The following is a 15,332-nucleotide window of genomic DNA, read 5'->3' on the forward strand; positions in this document are numbered from 1 at the left end:
CCTTGCATGTATGAGGCAAGCCCTCTACTCCTATCTTGCTGAGCTGTAGCCCCAACCTGCCCAACCCTTTTTCATTTTTAAAGTTTGTGACAGTGTCTTGATAAGTTGCTCAGGTCCTGGCTAATTGCTGGGGGGGGGTCTCAAATTTCTGATCCTCCTGTCTCAGCCTCCGAGTCATTGGGAATATAGGCTTGTGCCACTGGGTTTACAGGCCTGTGTCACTGAGCCTGGCAAGAGTAGGAATTATTAATAGAATGATTTTTGTAGCAAATTCATAAGAAGAGAAAGTAGGCGGGCCCAGCGGCACATGCCTGTAATCCCAGCGACTTGGGAAGCTGAGACAGGAGGACTACTAGATCAAGACCAGCCTCAGCAATTAGCAAAGCCTTAAGCAATTTAATATTGCTGTCTCAGAATAAAAAATCAAAAAAGGCAGGGGAAGTAGTTCAGTGGTAAAGACCCTGGGTGAAGTCCTCAGTACACAAACAAACAAACAAGAAAAAGATAAAGAATGAGCCCTAAGTTTCCTTACAGTTTTTTAAAAACGTTTTTAGTTGTAGATGGACACAATACCTTTATTTAATTAATTTATTTATTTATGTGATGCTGAGGATTGAACCTAATCCTCACACTGAAGTGGCACCCCCTTTCTCCACAGAAAAGCCATGGCTGATTTTAAGACTGTCAGCAAAACAGTCTCTGTAAAAGAGTCCATTGTAGATAAACTTTCTATTTTCATGTCGCCCTGTTTACTTGGCCACCGGCCGACAAGATACCAGCACTCCAGGTGCTGGACACCCCCTTACTAGTTTTCACAAACGTATCCAGTATAATACTTTGAAGAAATGTGCAAACAAGGCCTCTGGTCTTGAGCTGGGGCTTCACAGAGATGTCTATATTTTTAAGATAAGGTACAAATGGGCTCCATGGTAACAGCTGGCAGGGGGAGGAAAGAAAGGGGAGAAGAAGCTCTCCCCTTCTCAGGTGTTGTCCTTGAAGGGTTAACTTGCTCAGAACAGTGAAAGAAAAGGCTGCTTTTATGTGAACTTCTGCAGACTGTGGACTTCAGAGCCCCTCCCCTTACATACTGGGTATAAAACTCTGAAACTACCTGAACTCGGGGTTAGGAGGATTAATTGAATACAGCAAAGATGTGCCCTCTGAACCTGGCTGCAGCCAAATAAAACTGTTTCCTGCTATCTTTGGTGTCTTGCCTCCTTTGTCCCTACTATATTATTGGCGACCCAGATGGGACAGAGGAGGTAGGGAAGGCTATTCTGCCTCTCTTGTCTCCCGGAGTCCAATTCCCTGGGGAGATGGGGAAACAGCTGTCCCCTTGGTGCACCCAGGCCACTCTTGGCCTGAAGGAGGATCCACTCACCCAGTGCCCTGGGGCCTCCCCGGAGCACATCAGAACCCACAGGCAGCAGGAACCAGAATTAGGGTTTTGGAGCACCGCCCAGCTGAACAGGTAGGACCCAGGTCCATTTGGTTTTGCAGCCACCTGACTTCCGCTTAGAGGCCTAAGCGGGTGGAAGAGAGGCTTGATCACCCTCTGTTGGGTCCCGAGTACCCTAAAAGTGGTTGGAGCTGAAATGGACCTGGGTAGTCACCCAAGTAGTCTCTGTTCGGGGTCAGCGAACAGAGGGGAAACCGGGACTCCCTTTTTGTTTGGTTTGGAATTGTTGGAATTTGGGCAGTATAGAAATTCTGTCCTGGCCGTGTCTGTGGGAAAGTGTGGGAAAGTGTGTGAATGAGACAGACAAGGGAAGGGTTCCTACCCAACCCTAGGGCAGAAGGGAGTGCAGAGTCCTGATCCTTGGTTCCCTGGCACCTCATACAGTCTATGGCGGAATTTCACCAACCAACGTCTAGGTGAAAGCGCCAGGTCTGGGGTTGATACCGACCCGCAAGGCTAAGAGGGCCCTAAGTCCCCTCGAGGGGAGCTGCTGGAGATGGATGAAGGGAGTCATGTCCTAAGTGTGTTTTTTTCTAAGTGTGGGACATCCATGCAGTGTGGAATATGGGAGGCACACTAAGGAAACCGAACCTTCTGAATTGTGTGTTAGGAACCTTTACGAAGGTTTTCCTTGTAACTGTGGGGTGAAACTCACTCCACAAAGGTTGCATACTCTGTGAATTAGAGTGGCTCACCCAAGATGTGGGCTGGACACCAGAAGGATCTTTAGATGAGAGAGTCATTGCTGAGGTCCTTTTGATTGTTGTAGAACCCTGAACCAATTCTCTTATATTGATTAATGGCAAGAGATAGTATAGAAACAGTCCCCTTGGTTGAGAGCCTGTCTGGATGGACAGTCCAAGCTGATGTTAGCCAGGAGCATAGTGGTCTCTAAGACCTAGCGGAAAGCAGCTAAACAGAAAACCTGACTTGGAAAGTTAGGAAAGGAAACAGTTTTCCCTGTGAGCCAGAAGAGGACCCAAGACCTTATGTACCAGTCTACCCAACTTTGCCAAGACCACTGGGACAACAGACTGTCCCCTAGTCCCCTTGTCCTCAGAGGCAACAAATGATGGCCCCCAATACTGGCTATTCCTTCCTCTGTGATGTCCTCAGAGCCAAAGGCTTCCTAGGTCCAAGATTAAGGTGGGAGATTTGTCCCAAGACTAGAGCCACAACTCAGAGATCTCTCCAGATGTCCCTGCAAGAGACTAAAGGACCTGCCTATATTGACCAGAGGGAAACACCTGAGGGAGACAAGGCAGTTTGGTGTGCCAGACTTTCTCCACCATTGAGCTCATAAGCTGGAAAAATCATACTTCCTCCTACACGGAGAAACCCTGGGCCATGACTCATCTGATGCAGCCCATTATCCAGACCTAGGATGGGGCCCCTACAAAGAAGAAAGTCTAAGATAAAGAGATGTCAAGAAGCCCTCATAAAAGAATGGAAAAAAAAAAAAAACCCACACTGTCTGTGTCCAAGAGTTAGAAGAAATCTTGAGCCAGCCCTGAGCCCTAGCCTAAGCCTAGCACATATGCAAACAAACAGAGCTAAGCCTCCCTCTGTTCCAGCATCTCCCTCTTGCACCCTCATAGCCCTGAACATTTCTCTGGACCCCCACATCTGCCTAAGGCCCCTCTGCCCTATGAAACTGGCAGTAATAATTAAAAGACATGTGCCCAACTGACTCAGAGCTAAATGTCCAGGCCACTACCACTGCCGCCCTCTCCCTGCCCTTAGGTGCCCGGGGGAGGAGGGGCACATACAAGTGTAGCAGCCACAGTGCAGTTTTTCAGTGAAGAAATGCACAGGCGCAAGCAACAGGTGATCAATGCAGCCTTTGCGGGTCAGGCTCAGAGAGCCCTTTGCCAAACTTTACAATCCTAGAGAACTTTGCTGAGAAGTGTGCCAGTGAGCTGATTAAGGTGGCCACCACAGTTTTCATCAATCGAGATCCAGAGTCTCAAAGACAGGCAGACCAAAAAGATAGAAAGGAGGATGGATCTCCTTACAGCTGCCCTCACCAAAACCCAGAGGTCACTCAAAGGGGGGTTTCACTAGAACTAAGCCAATGGTACAAATGTTTATAAGGAAGAAAAAAAGAAAGTGGGGCCAGACAAAAGGGGAAGGTTCCAATGGCCCCATCAGGCAAGCACCCACTGCCATGCTCAAATGCTAAGACTTGAACAGAGAGGGAGGGAACGTTTTGGCCCCAGCCCCTTCTTTCAGTTTCTTCCCACTTGCTCGGAAGTCTGTGATTGACGAATATGACAGGGGTCCCAGAGACACACACAACTGCATCTGATACACGAGCCCAGCACCTCAGGAGGGCTCAGCTGGTACAAGCCCCCCAAATGAACTAGGAATATGTTCATGTTAACAGCCAATAGTGGGACATAGGGTGCTCACTTCAAAAGGACATGCCATCCTGGCTCCAAGCCACACGCTGTGAGCCACCAGCAGGAAGGGCCACAGAGCCCCATGCACCCGCGCATACTGAGCAAGAACACAAGCGGGGCAGCTACTATGTACAATTAGAGCAGGCTCCCACCTGGCAGGAGGAGAAAGCCACGCAAAGAGCAACACCTAGGTGGGCACAATGTGGCTGCCACACTGGGACCTGCACGGGACCGCACTGCTGCCCTCCAACCTTGGCAGATGGCCCATGGCGAGATTTACATAGGTGCCTTTTACACAAATGATGTCCCAGGTCATTAGTCTCTGCTAAGATTTACATTAGATTTAAGAGTTGGAGAATCCCAACAGCCAAGATCTTGCACTGGGAGATAACAAAAAAAATTCCTGCATCTTAAAGCACCACAGGCTCTATGTAAGCCTCCCTTCCCCAAATGACAGTTTTTCCCAGGGGCTTGAGTACGCCATCATTGGGACAGCACTGGACTCTGACTTAAAAGCCCATATCTATCAAGAAAAAGGTCAAATACTTTGGTTACCATCTGACTCAGCAACAGAACAGAACAACCCTTGGGCCTGAAAAGAAACAGGAGATCTGCTCAATTCCAGTCCCTTCAACCTGCCATCAGACTAGAGAATTCTTGGGGGCTACTGGGTTCAGACATGTATGGATCCCCAACTTTCAGTTATGACAAAAATCCTCTATGAAGCCACAAATGGGGGGGAAACGGGATCCTCTTATATGGGGGTCAACTAAGCAAAAGGCCTTTGATGACATTAAACAAGCACTCACCAGTGCACCTGGATTAGGGCTTCCTGACCTCCTCTTTCTGTATGTCCATGATCAGTCTGGAGTGGCTGTAGGAGTTTTGACTCAGATGCTGGGGACACGGCACAGTCCAGTGGCCTATTTGTCCAAACCACTGGACTCTGTAGCCTAAGGCTGGCCACCTTGTTTATGGGACCTTGTAGCCATAGCTCTTCTGGTGTTGGAAGCTGATAAACTGGCCATGGGACAAGAACTGGCTGTCAGAGTTCCTCATTCAATTTTGACATTGTTAAAATATAAAGGACACTATTGGTTGACTAATGAAAGAATGGTCAAATATCATGGCATGTTATGTGAAAACCCACGTATCTACATTGAGGTCGTCAGAACTCTAAACCCAGCAACTTTGCTGTCCATTGGACCTGGAAAACCTGATCACAAATGTGTTGAGGTCATGGATGAAGTGTTCTCCGCAGCCCAGACCTAACAGACCAGCCTCTCAAGGAGGCTGATGCAGAGTACTTCACAGATGGAAGCAGTTTTATAAAAGATGAGGTATGTTTGGCTGGATATGCAATGGTCACTCTGGACTCTACTGTCGAGTAAGAACGTCTGCCTCAGAGAACTACAGCACAAAAGTAAAACTTATTGCTTTGACTCGAGCCCCTCTGTTGTCAGCAGGAATCTGTGTGGATATTTACATAGACTCAAAATATGTGTTCACTACCCTTCATGTTCATAGGGCCTTATATAGGCTAATTAACTCAGGAGAAAAAAAAAGGGTGGGCATAATGTATGGGCAAGAAATTCTTAAACTCTTGGATGCACTGTGGGCTCCCAGGAAGATTGTGATTTTTATATTGCCAAGGTCATCGAAAGGGAAACACTGTGGTTTCTCAGGGCAACCGGAGAGCTCACTTAGAAGCCAGGTTAGCTCTCTGCAAGAAACGGGAAGAAAATCCAGTCCCAGTTTTAAATGCTGCCCTTCTGCCTGGCTTACTAGCTAAATGAAAGGGAGCCAACATACTCCCAACATGAAAGTAAGTGATATAAGACTGAACAAGAAAATTTTCTCCCAGGTGGATAGTGGAGATTTTCTGATGGCCGGAGTAGCCATCCCAGAGATTCTAACCCAGCCTTTATCAGACAGTTCCACAGGAAAATATGTTGGACACACAGCACTTGAGACAGTTCTGAGTCAACATTTCTATGTCCCCCAGCTCACAAGCAACACCTGATTGATCTGCAAACAATGTGAGGTTTCTGCTCACAACAATCCATGTCAGGGGCCAAAGCTCCCACCAGAAATCCAAACTATAGGAGGAGCACCTTTTGAAGACTTGGAAGTAAACTTCACTGAATTACCAAGCTCACAGGGCTATAAGTAACTTTTGTTTTTTGTTTGTTCCCACTCTGACTGGGTGGAAGCTTTTCCCACCTGCCCTGAAAGGCTAGGAAGATATTAGGATGCTTCTCTGGGAAATTATTCCCAGATTTGGTGTCCCAATAATTATTGGCTCAGACACTGGGCCAGCTTTGGGGCAGAGGTGATATGATTACTGACCAAGAGTGTAAACAGTATGACAGTTACATACTACCTATAGGCTGCAGAGTTCTGATAAAATTCAGGGGATGAACAGGACGTTAAGGCTCAATTGAGTAAGCTGTGTCAGGAGACTCAATTACATTGTGATGAATTTCTCCCTATTACACTGTTGAGCATTAGATCCACTCCCACTAGGTGGACTGGATTCTTTTCTTTTGAGATAATATATGGGAGTTCCCCCACTCTTATTAGGGGACTATAGAGAGACTTAACAGAGATAGGAAAAATAACCCTGAGATGACAGCTTCAGGCCTTAGGGAAAACTTTACAGGTTCTCAACCAATGGGTTAGAAAAAAGATTGCCAGTAAGTTTGATCCAGGTGCACACTCCTTCAAGCCTGGAGATTGAGTCTGGTCAAAGAATGAAATATTCAATCCCTAAACTTCTTTGGAAGGGCCCTTTCACTGTTTTTTTATCCACCCCAACTACAGTAAAGTTTAGAGAGATAGGTGCCTGGATTCACTATACCAGACTCACGCCTGCAGCTGAGGACTGGGAGTGCTCTCCAGATGCTGTTACGCCCTTGAAGCTGACCATCCTGCAGAAAAAGGAGCACCAGAGAAGCTTGAGGATCAGAAGGACAACAGCCCTGCTCCAGTCACTCTGGAAGCTGACTTGTCTATGTAAGGCCGAAGCTTGAGGAGACTACAGCCCTGTTTCAGCCACACAGGAGGGACTGGCTGATCAATGCACGGTGAAAGATAAACTTCCCACCAGGACTAATGAACTCTTTCAACCCCTAAGATAGTTCGTATACTGTAATGCATTGCCACTCCTTGCTTCTAGATATATACATAGTTCTCTGTTTGGTTTTGCTACTGGTTTGATAACAGTAACTCCTACTGACTGGAATCTGTGTAACAAAATTTCACTTATACTTTTTAACTTGCTTATATAAATTTTCTAGGATTTGTTTGGTGTTATTAGTTTGGCTTTGTTAATTTATGCTGCTTAACTTATGCTAACCAAAATGTTAATCTATTATTTGGTTTGGTTTCCTTTGATAACCTTAAGGGATTCTGCCCTACTCCTATTCCAACCATGGAGATCATGTAAACCATGTGTCAAGACAATCCACTATAACTAAGAGGTGGTAAAACAAATATTTAAGACCTGTCCTGCCAGAGGAATGCAGTGATTGGGTGACTGTTTAGAAAGGAAAAAAGGTCCATTGGAAAGAAACATGATTTAGGAGGTCACCAATCTTGGGATGAAGGTAACTGGCCACCCCAGAGGATTATTGCCACTTTTCCTCCAGCTACGTGAACACAAAATGGCAGTTGGAGATAGAAAACTCCTATTTACAAATTAAACAGAATTATTCACTTAGAAGCTGTACTAGAAATTATTATTAATCAGACTGCCACAGCCTCTGACCTCCTAGCCATACAACAGACCAGATGCAAGTGGCTAATTATCAAAACCACTTGGCATTCGATTACCTACTGGTTGAGGAAAAAGAAATATGTGGAGGGTTCAACAGCTCAGATTGTTACATCCAAATGGATGACAATAGACAAACAGTTAAGAACATAGCCAACAACACAAGAGAACTAGCACATGTGCTCATTCATACCTAGAAGGGCATTAAAGTTTGGGTACCAAACATGCTTTTAGAAGATGGTTTTCAACTCTTGGTAGATTTTAAAGCTAAACTGGTGTTAATGGGTATTCTGCTGTTAACCTGTTTATTGCTCCCATGTTTAGCTCCACTGTGCATTAAAACTATTGGGTCCACTGTAGAAGCTGCTGTTGAAAAGATGACAATAACTAAGGTTTGGACATTGTATAAGGCTTTAAGCCAAGATAATGGTAATGATGTTTTAAATTTAAAGGATTAGATTATGGCGAGCATCATTAAAGGGAGGAATTGAAATGAGTACCCCCTCTCTCCACAGGAAGCCCTCTTCACCATGGCTGATTTTGGGACTGTCAGCAAAAGAGTCTCTGCAAAAGAGCCCAATGTAGATAAACTTCCTATTTTCATGTTTACTTGGCCACTGGCCGAGAAGATACCAGCACTCCAGGTGCTGGACACCCCCTTACTAGTTTTCACAAACGTATCCAGTATAGTACTCTGAAGAAATGTGCAAACAAGGCTCTGGCCTTGAGCTGGGCTTCACAGAGATGTCTACATTTTTAAGATAAGTTACAAATGGGCTCCATGGTAACAGCTGGCAGGGGGAGGAAAGAAAGGGGAGAAGAAGCTCTCCCCTTCTCAGGTGTTGTCCTTGAAGAGTTAACTTGCCCAGAACAGTGAAAGAAAAGGCTGCTTTTATGTGAACTTCTGCAGACTGTGCGTCCCCCTTACACGCTGGGTATAAAACTCTGAATCTCCCTGAACTCAGGGGATTGATTGATTACAGCAAAGGCTGAACCCTCTGAACCTGGATACAGCCAAAATAAAACTGTTTCCTGCTATCTTTGGTGCCTTGCCTCGTTTGTCCCTACAACACAACTACAACTAAAAAAAAAAAGAAAAAGAAAAAGAAGACCTAAACTAATGGGAAAAATTAATTCAAGTGTAAGTTGGAAGCATTCCATAGAAAATAGGGGTTGAGAAACATTCAAAGTAAAGAACTTAACATTTCAAATAGGGAATATGAAATGCATTCACTATAGAAAATAAAACACCATGATTATATTTCTCTTCCATATTATGTGCAGTTAAAAGAAAGGAGCAGAAAGTCCAAGGGGAAAATAAAACAGGAAAAGAGAAAAAAAAACTGAGAAAAGAGGGAGAAATAAAAGAGAAAAAGCCAATAGATTCCCACTCTTTTATGAAGTTTACAGCTATTGTCACTAGGGAGGTTAGGGTCACATGCCAGATGGTATTGGAGGATCAAAAGGAAGTTTGCCTGGTTAACAAGGGGAGCCTTGGAAGATATTTTCACATCTTGCCCCTTCTGACCCAATATTTGTCCATTTGTACCCACTTTTATCTTAAATATAAGCAACCCTAAATTTCCACTATAGCCTATAAAATTGCAATGGATTTAAGTGAGGATCTCACAGGGACCCCGAGTGATACCAGTGTCTATACCACCTGGATGGCCCTCATTCAGAGCAGAGAGGGACTCATGTATAATTTCCAGGAATTTCACGAGCTCCTTGAAATTGCATGCAACTTAAAAAACTTGATTGTATCCTTTATTTGATATAATCTTTATAATTACCAATGTAAGTTGATCATAATGAAAAGCTCATTCATTTTTTAAAATTTAACCTGTGTCTATTATGTGCAAAACACTCTGTTGAACACTGAAATTGTTTTGCATTGTTCATAAGCATGTTTCTGGAAGGAGCAAATATACTAATGTTGAGTTTTCAAAAAGGTTTCGTCAAAACAAAAAATGTTAAGAATCATCACTTGAGAGTGATGCTGAAGGCATCACAATACCTGATATTGAATTATACTATAGAGCTATAGTAACAAAAGCAGCTTAATATTGGCATAAAAATAGACATGAATACCAATGCAATAGAATAGAAGATTCATGGATATAATCCACGTAGATAACAGTTTAGATAACCTTGACAAAGGTGCCAAAAATATACATTAGAGAAAAAATATCCTCTTTAAAAAGAGGTGCTGTGGAGACTGGATAGCCATGTGTAGAAGAATGAAACTAGATTCCTATCTCTCATCCCACATAAAGATCAATTCAAAGTTGATCAAAGACCTAGAATTAGACCAGAAACACTGCAACTGCTAGAAGAAGACCCAGGGTCAATACTCTTACACATTGGCACAGACACCAACATCCTTAGACTCAGAAATAAAAGCAAGAATTAATAAGTGGGATAACTCAAACTTAAAACCTTATGCACAACAAATGAAACAAGAACATGAAGACAGAACTTGAAGGGAGAAAATTTTTGCCAGGCAATCTTCAAACAAGTGTAAAGAACTCAAAAAATTTCACACCTAAAAAAATAAACCAATCAAAAATGGGCAAGTGAAATAAAGAGACAATTCTCATTATAAAACTACAATGGCCAATAAACATAAGAATACATTTTAAACATCCTTAGCAGTAAGGGAAATGACAAATCAAAACTACACTGAGATTTCTTCTCACTCCAGTTAGAATGGTAGTCATCAAGAACACAAGTAACAATAAATGGTGCCAAGGATGGGGGAAAAAGGTATACCCACACATTTTTTGTGGGATTGCAAATTAGTACAACCACTTTGGAAAACAGTATGGAGCTTCCTCAAAAGATGAGAAATAGGGGCTGGGGTTGTGGCTTTGCGGTAGAGTGCTAGCCTAGCACATGGGAGGCCCTGGGTTCGATTTGTGTACGCTGTGTCAAAATGCATTCTACTGTTATGTATAATTAGAACAAGTTAAAAAAATGAAAAGAAAAAAGAAACCCTATCGAAAACTCTAGAAAATGTAAAATAAATAATTAACTTGATGGCAAGGATTTTCTCACATAAAAATAATACAAGACTAAATTGTAAAATAATCATAGGCTGCATGAATATATAAAAACTCTGGTGCTTATAATACAAATAGATTGCTTTAGAAATAAATATTGTTGGAAAGGAGCATTATGTGTGATTTCCCCCATAGTTCTGTTTACTGTGGGGCCTGTGAGCCCTGGTATCACAAAAGCAATGAGGGCAACCAGCACCCACATCTCCTTCCTAAATATTGGTCTCCACCAGAAGAGACCAGGAATCTGGAGTAATGATTGACTCTAGGATTGGGATGAGAAAGTACCAGAAGGACCTAGATCATCTTTTTTTTTTTTTTTTTTTTTTTTTTAAGTAGTCACAAGCTTTATTTAAGAAGCGAAAAGCCTGTAACAAGCTAAAAGGCCCCAATATGAGATAAAATTGTAACACATCCACACACACAGAATAGATGAATTTATAATGACCAGAAATACAAAACTCTGGGTAAAAAGAAAAACAGTAAAGTTGTAAAACATTACGTACAGAAAGGGTAACTTTAAGAAAAATGGTATCTATGCACAGGAAAAAAGCCACTGTTCTGAAAGGGGTATAGGGGAGTCTTGTATTTTCTTTTTCTAATTCCTATCTTTCCACAAGTCACCAAAGAAAGCTGAAATGCTCTTAGAAAACACAGGAATAAAGCAAGGTAAGAACATTCCCCAAGAGGTTGACATTGTAAATAAAAGCTTTATTTTAAATTTAAGGAAATATTTAAAACAAGCAATATTTTTACAAATTATCATCAAGGACTTAAGACATAATTTAGAAATGAATTCTTAATTAGAAATGATGCTATCCATAGAATACTCTGGTGTTGGCCAATATGAAGTTTACTTCAAACTAGTTTTTTACATTTGTTTAACATTAATCATCCTAATGTTCAGTGATTACAATGATTCAATGTTATAAAGTCAAGCAAGTCTTTTGTGTAATATCTCAGATAACTTTTTTCAAATCCAAAACATTTATGCCAGGCAAGGAAATTATAAAACATATATAAATTATACTGAAGGACTTGATTTGAAGGCTGTCTCTATGCAGATAGATGCAACTCACCTTAGAAAGCACATATGCCTCAGAACACTAAACCACATGTAGATGCCATTCATTCTCTTAGTTGTGCCACAGAGCCACCTGCAGGTTCATAAATGTCACTCTACTAAGTATCAACTGAAAAAAATATATGTCCCTAAACAGTCTCTGAAGGCATGTGGGAGTGGAATGTGCTGGCATTCAGAGCCAGGCTGCCTCAGGACCCCCATCTCCAGCCAGCCCCCAGGAGCCACTAAACAGGTCCCACCCTCAGAAAGACAGGATGGTCTTGTTAATGATCTCCACCGCCTCCTGGATCTCGGCCTCCTTGATCACCAGAGGAGGAACAAGCCTGATGATGTCGCCATGGGTGGGCTTAGCCAGAAGCCCATTATCTCCAAGCCGCAGACACACCTTCCAAGCATCATAATCTTTGGTTTCTCTAATAACGATTGCATTTAACAGCCCTTTCCCTCTCACAGCAGTCACAATATCAGAGGGCAGCTTCATGAGTTCATTTCTCAAGACAATACCCATCTTCTCCGCATTTGCAGCAAGGTTTTCTTCTTCCAAAACCTTAAGGGCTGCAATGGCCATGCGGCAGCCCAGTGGATTGCCACCGTATGTAGAGCCATGCTCCCCTGGTTTAATGGTCAGCATGATTTCATCGTCACACAACACCGCGGACACAGGGTATAAGCCTCCAGAAAGGGCCTTTCCAAGAAGAACCAGGTCAGGCCTGACATTTTCATGATCGACAGCCAGCCATCTGCCAGTCCTGGCCAACCCTGTCTGAATCTCATCAGCAATAAACAGGACCTGGTGCCTGGTGCAGAGTTCTCTCACTCCCACTAGGTAGCCTGGACCAGAACAACAACGCCGGCTTCACCCTGAATTGGTGCTACCATGAAGGCGGCAACATCGGGATCCTGAAGAGCAGGCTCAAGTGCAGGAAGACCATTATATGGGATAATTTCAAAACCCGGCATAAAGGGTCCAAAGCCATCATAACTGGTTGGGTCTGTGGAATGGAGATAGCAGTAATGTTCTACCCCAAAAGTTTCCAGCTGCGAACACAATCTTGGCCTTGTATTTCTGAAAGCCCTTCACAGAGTGGCCCCACCGGTGTGCGAGTTTGCAGGCAGTCTCCCCGGCCTCCACTCCTGTATTCATGGGAAGAACTTTGTGGTAATTGACCAGTTTGGTAACATACTCCTCATATTCACCAAGTACGTTATTGTAGAAAGCCCGCGATGTTAAGGTCAGCTTGTCCGCCTGACTCTTCAGAGCATTCATGATCTTGGGTGACAGTGCCCTTGGTTGACAGCGCTGTAAGCACTCAGGAAGTCAAAATATTTTTTTCCTTCTACATCCCACACATAAATACCTCTCCCTTTCTCCAGGGTGACAGGTAAAAGGTGGTAATTGTGTGCACCATATTTAGATTCCCGTTCAAAAATATAATCCGAGGATGGAGCTCCTTGGACTGTCTTTTTAGTTGCAACAGATGTGGCAGAAGCCACTGAAGAATGAACTCCAAGGCGAAGCACGGGAACCCAAGGCAACAGCCTACAGATGCGCTACCTTGGAAAACATTATGTCCTCCAAGTAGGAAAACCACAGACCAACGATTCTTATTTCTCACGGTTCAGACTAGAATACAGATTTTCCACCTGAGATCCAAGGATGGCTTTCAGAAGGTCCAATAATTCCTGACGGTGCCTGGGAGGCCAGAGCCAGACACGCGGCAGCCGAGCAGGTCTAGCACAGGGCCTAGAACATCTTTTGGGGCCAGATAGTGAAAAAATACTTAAAGAATTTTGGGGATAAGTCAAAAATCACAGAAACTCCCATAGTCAAATTCAGCATTATTTGAACACCAAAATAAGTGATAACTTATTAATAAATTGAAACCCATTAAATAAAATGGAAATTTGAACCTTTGTGATATAAATCAATAATAAGTACTTTGAAATTTTGAAGGAATGTAGGATGACAACAGCTTCTAATTCCTTCCTCTCAAAATATTATACTCATTAACAGGAAAGGAAAAACAAGTAAGTTTTGCAGTTTTTACTAACTCCATTATCTTTAACTCTGCCTCCACCATACCCCTATCCTGGGGAATCACAGCCAAATTTAGTGTTTAAAGTGAATGTCACTAGAAATGGGACAATCTAAAGAGTTATCTACCTGATACAAGGTAACATAAAGAAGAAAGTATCAGTTTTGCTCTTCCTAGCAAAGAACCTGTAACCTGAGTTTAATCATTGTGCAACATCAAGCACATTTATAAAGAATGTTCTACAAAATAACTGATCTGTAATCTTGAAAAGTGGCAAGATTGCAAAATCAAGGAAATACTATGGAACTGTTCTAGATATAAGGATGCTAAAATGTCATGTCAACCATATGCAATGTGATTCTGGATTAGATTCATTAATATAAAGGTCATTGTTGGGACAACTGGAGAAACTAGACTGGAGTATGAAAATTAGATGGCAATAAAATACCAATATTAATGTCCCCCCCCCCAAAAAAAAAGTCATACCCTATGTACTCTGGTATCTCCAGGATCTATGGCAGTTATTGGCATAGGGAAAATTTTGATGACGTAAAAGAAACACTATTACCTCCAAAGCTGCACCATGTAAAGTAATCACTTTTCCTTAGTTTTTCAACATTACAGAGAACTGCATCGAAGTGATCTTTTATAGGCTAGGCATTTCCAGTCCTCAAATCCTTTTTTATTTGAGGAGCAAGGTAGTTGGCACAGAAGACGCACTGGATAAATGTTTGTCTATAAGAATTTACCCAAACTCAATTAAAAATAGGAAATATTGTTTTGCAAGATACATTAAGCATAACTTTAAAACAGTTAGAAATCATTAGTGGATATAAGTAAAAATAAAATTAATAGTTAAAGTGGCAATTGGATTTCATAAAAATGTACAACATCTTCTCATTGAAAAGGACATTCACCATAGAGACTGCCTAGATATTTTAAAATGCATCTGTGTGCACACATGCCTAAACTTGCCCGTAACTTGGGTTGTTTCAATTTTAAAATGTAATACTCTAATCTGTGTTACATTTTGAGATAAACCTTCAACTTTTCCACTATCTTATTACTTGCCAATTCCTATGGGCCCACAGTGAATTGTCTAGATGCTTTTAATCTCCACGTTTGACATGTTACCAGAAAAAGTTAATCAATTTCACTTTTAATGAATCACATCTTTCCACTTTTTACTGAAATAATTAGTAAGAAGGATGATACTATCATTCCTTTGTCTCTATGCAAAAAAGATCTATAAAGAAAGAAAAGCAGAGGAAAAACTGATGATTCAACCTGTGAATTAGAGGAAATGTTAGGCTAAAAATGGTGAGGGACACATCCAGATGCTAGTTACACCTTAACTAGGTTATCAAAAAGTGGGATAATTGTCAGCATGTCTTCAAAAATGCATTGCATATGGGATATATACAGTATACAGCTACCTCCTCTCATTTAGCTCAGAACTGTTATATTTCAACATTTATAACAATTGGGAGAAAAACAGATTTTTATTAAATTAAGTT

At 42.2% G+C, this 15,332-nt stretch overlaps 1 pseudogene; it reads right to left on the bottom strand.

Moving 5' to 3' along the window:
• Positions 1 to 11,695: 11,695 nt before the first annotated feature.
• Positions 11,696 to 13,508, bottom strand: LOC143402269 (ornithine aminotransferase, mitochondrial pseudogene; annotated as a pseudogene).
• Positions 13,509 to 15,332: the final 1,824 nt, after the last annotated feature.

The sequence above is a fragment of the Callospermophilus lateralis genome, chromosome 6 (genome assembly GCF_048772815.1).
Source record: "Callospermophilus lateralis isolate mCalLat2 chromosome 6, mCalLat2.hap1, whole genome shotgun sequence".
Taxonomy (NCBI): domain Eukaryota; kingdom Metazoa; phylum Chordata; class Mammalia; order Rodentia; family Sciuridae; genus Callospermophilus; species Callospermophilus lateralis.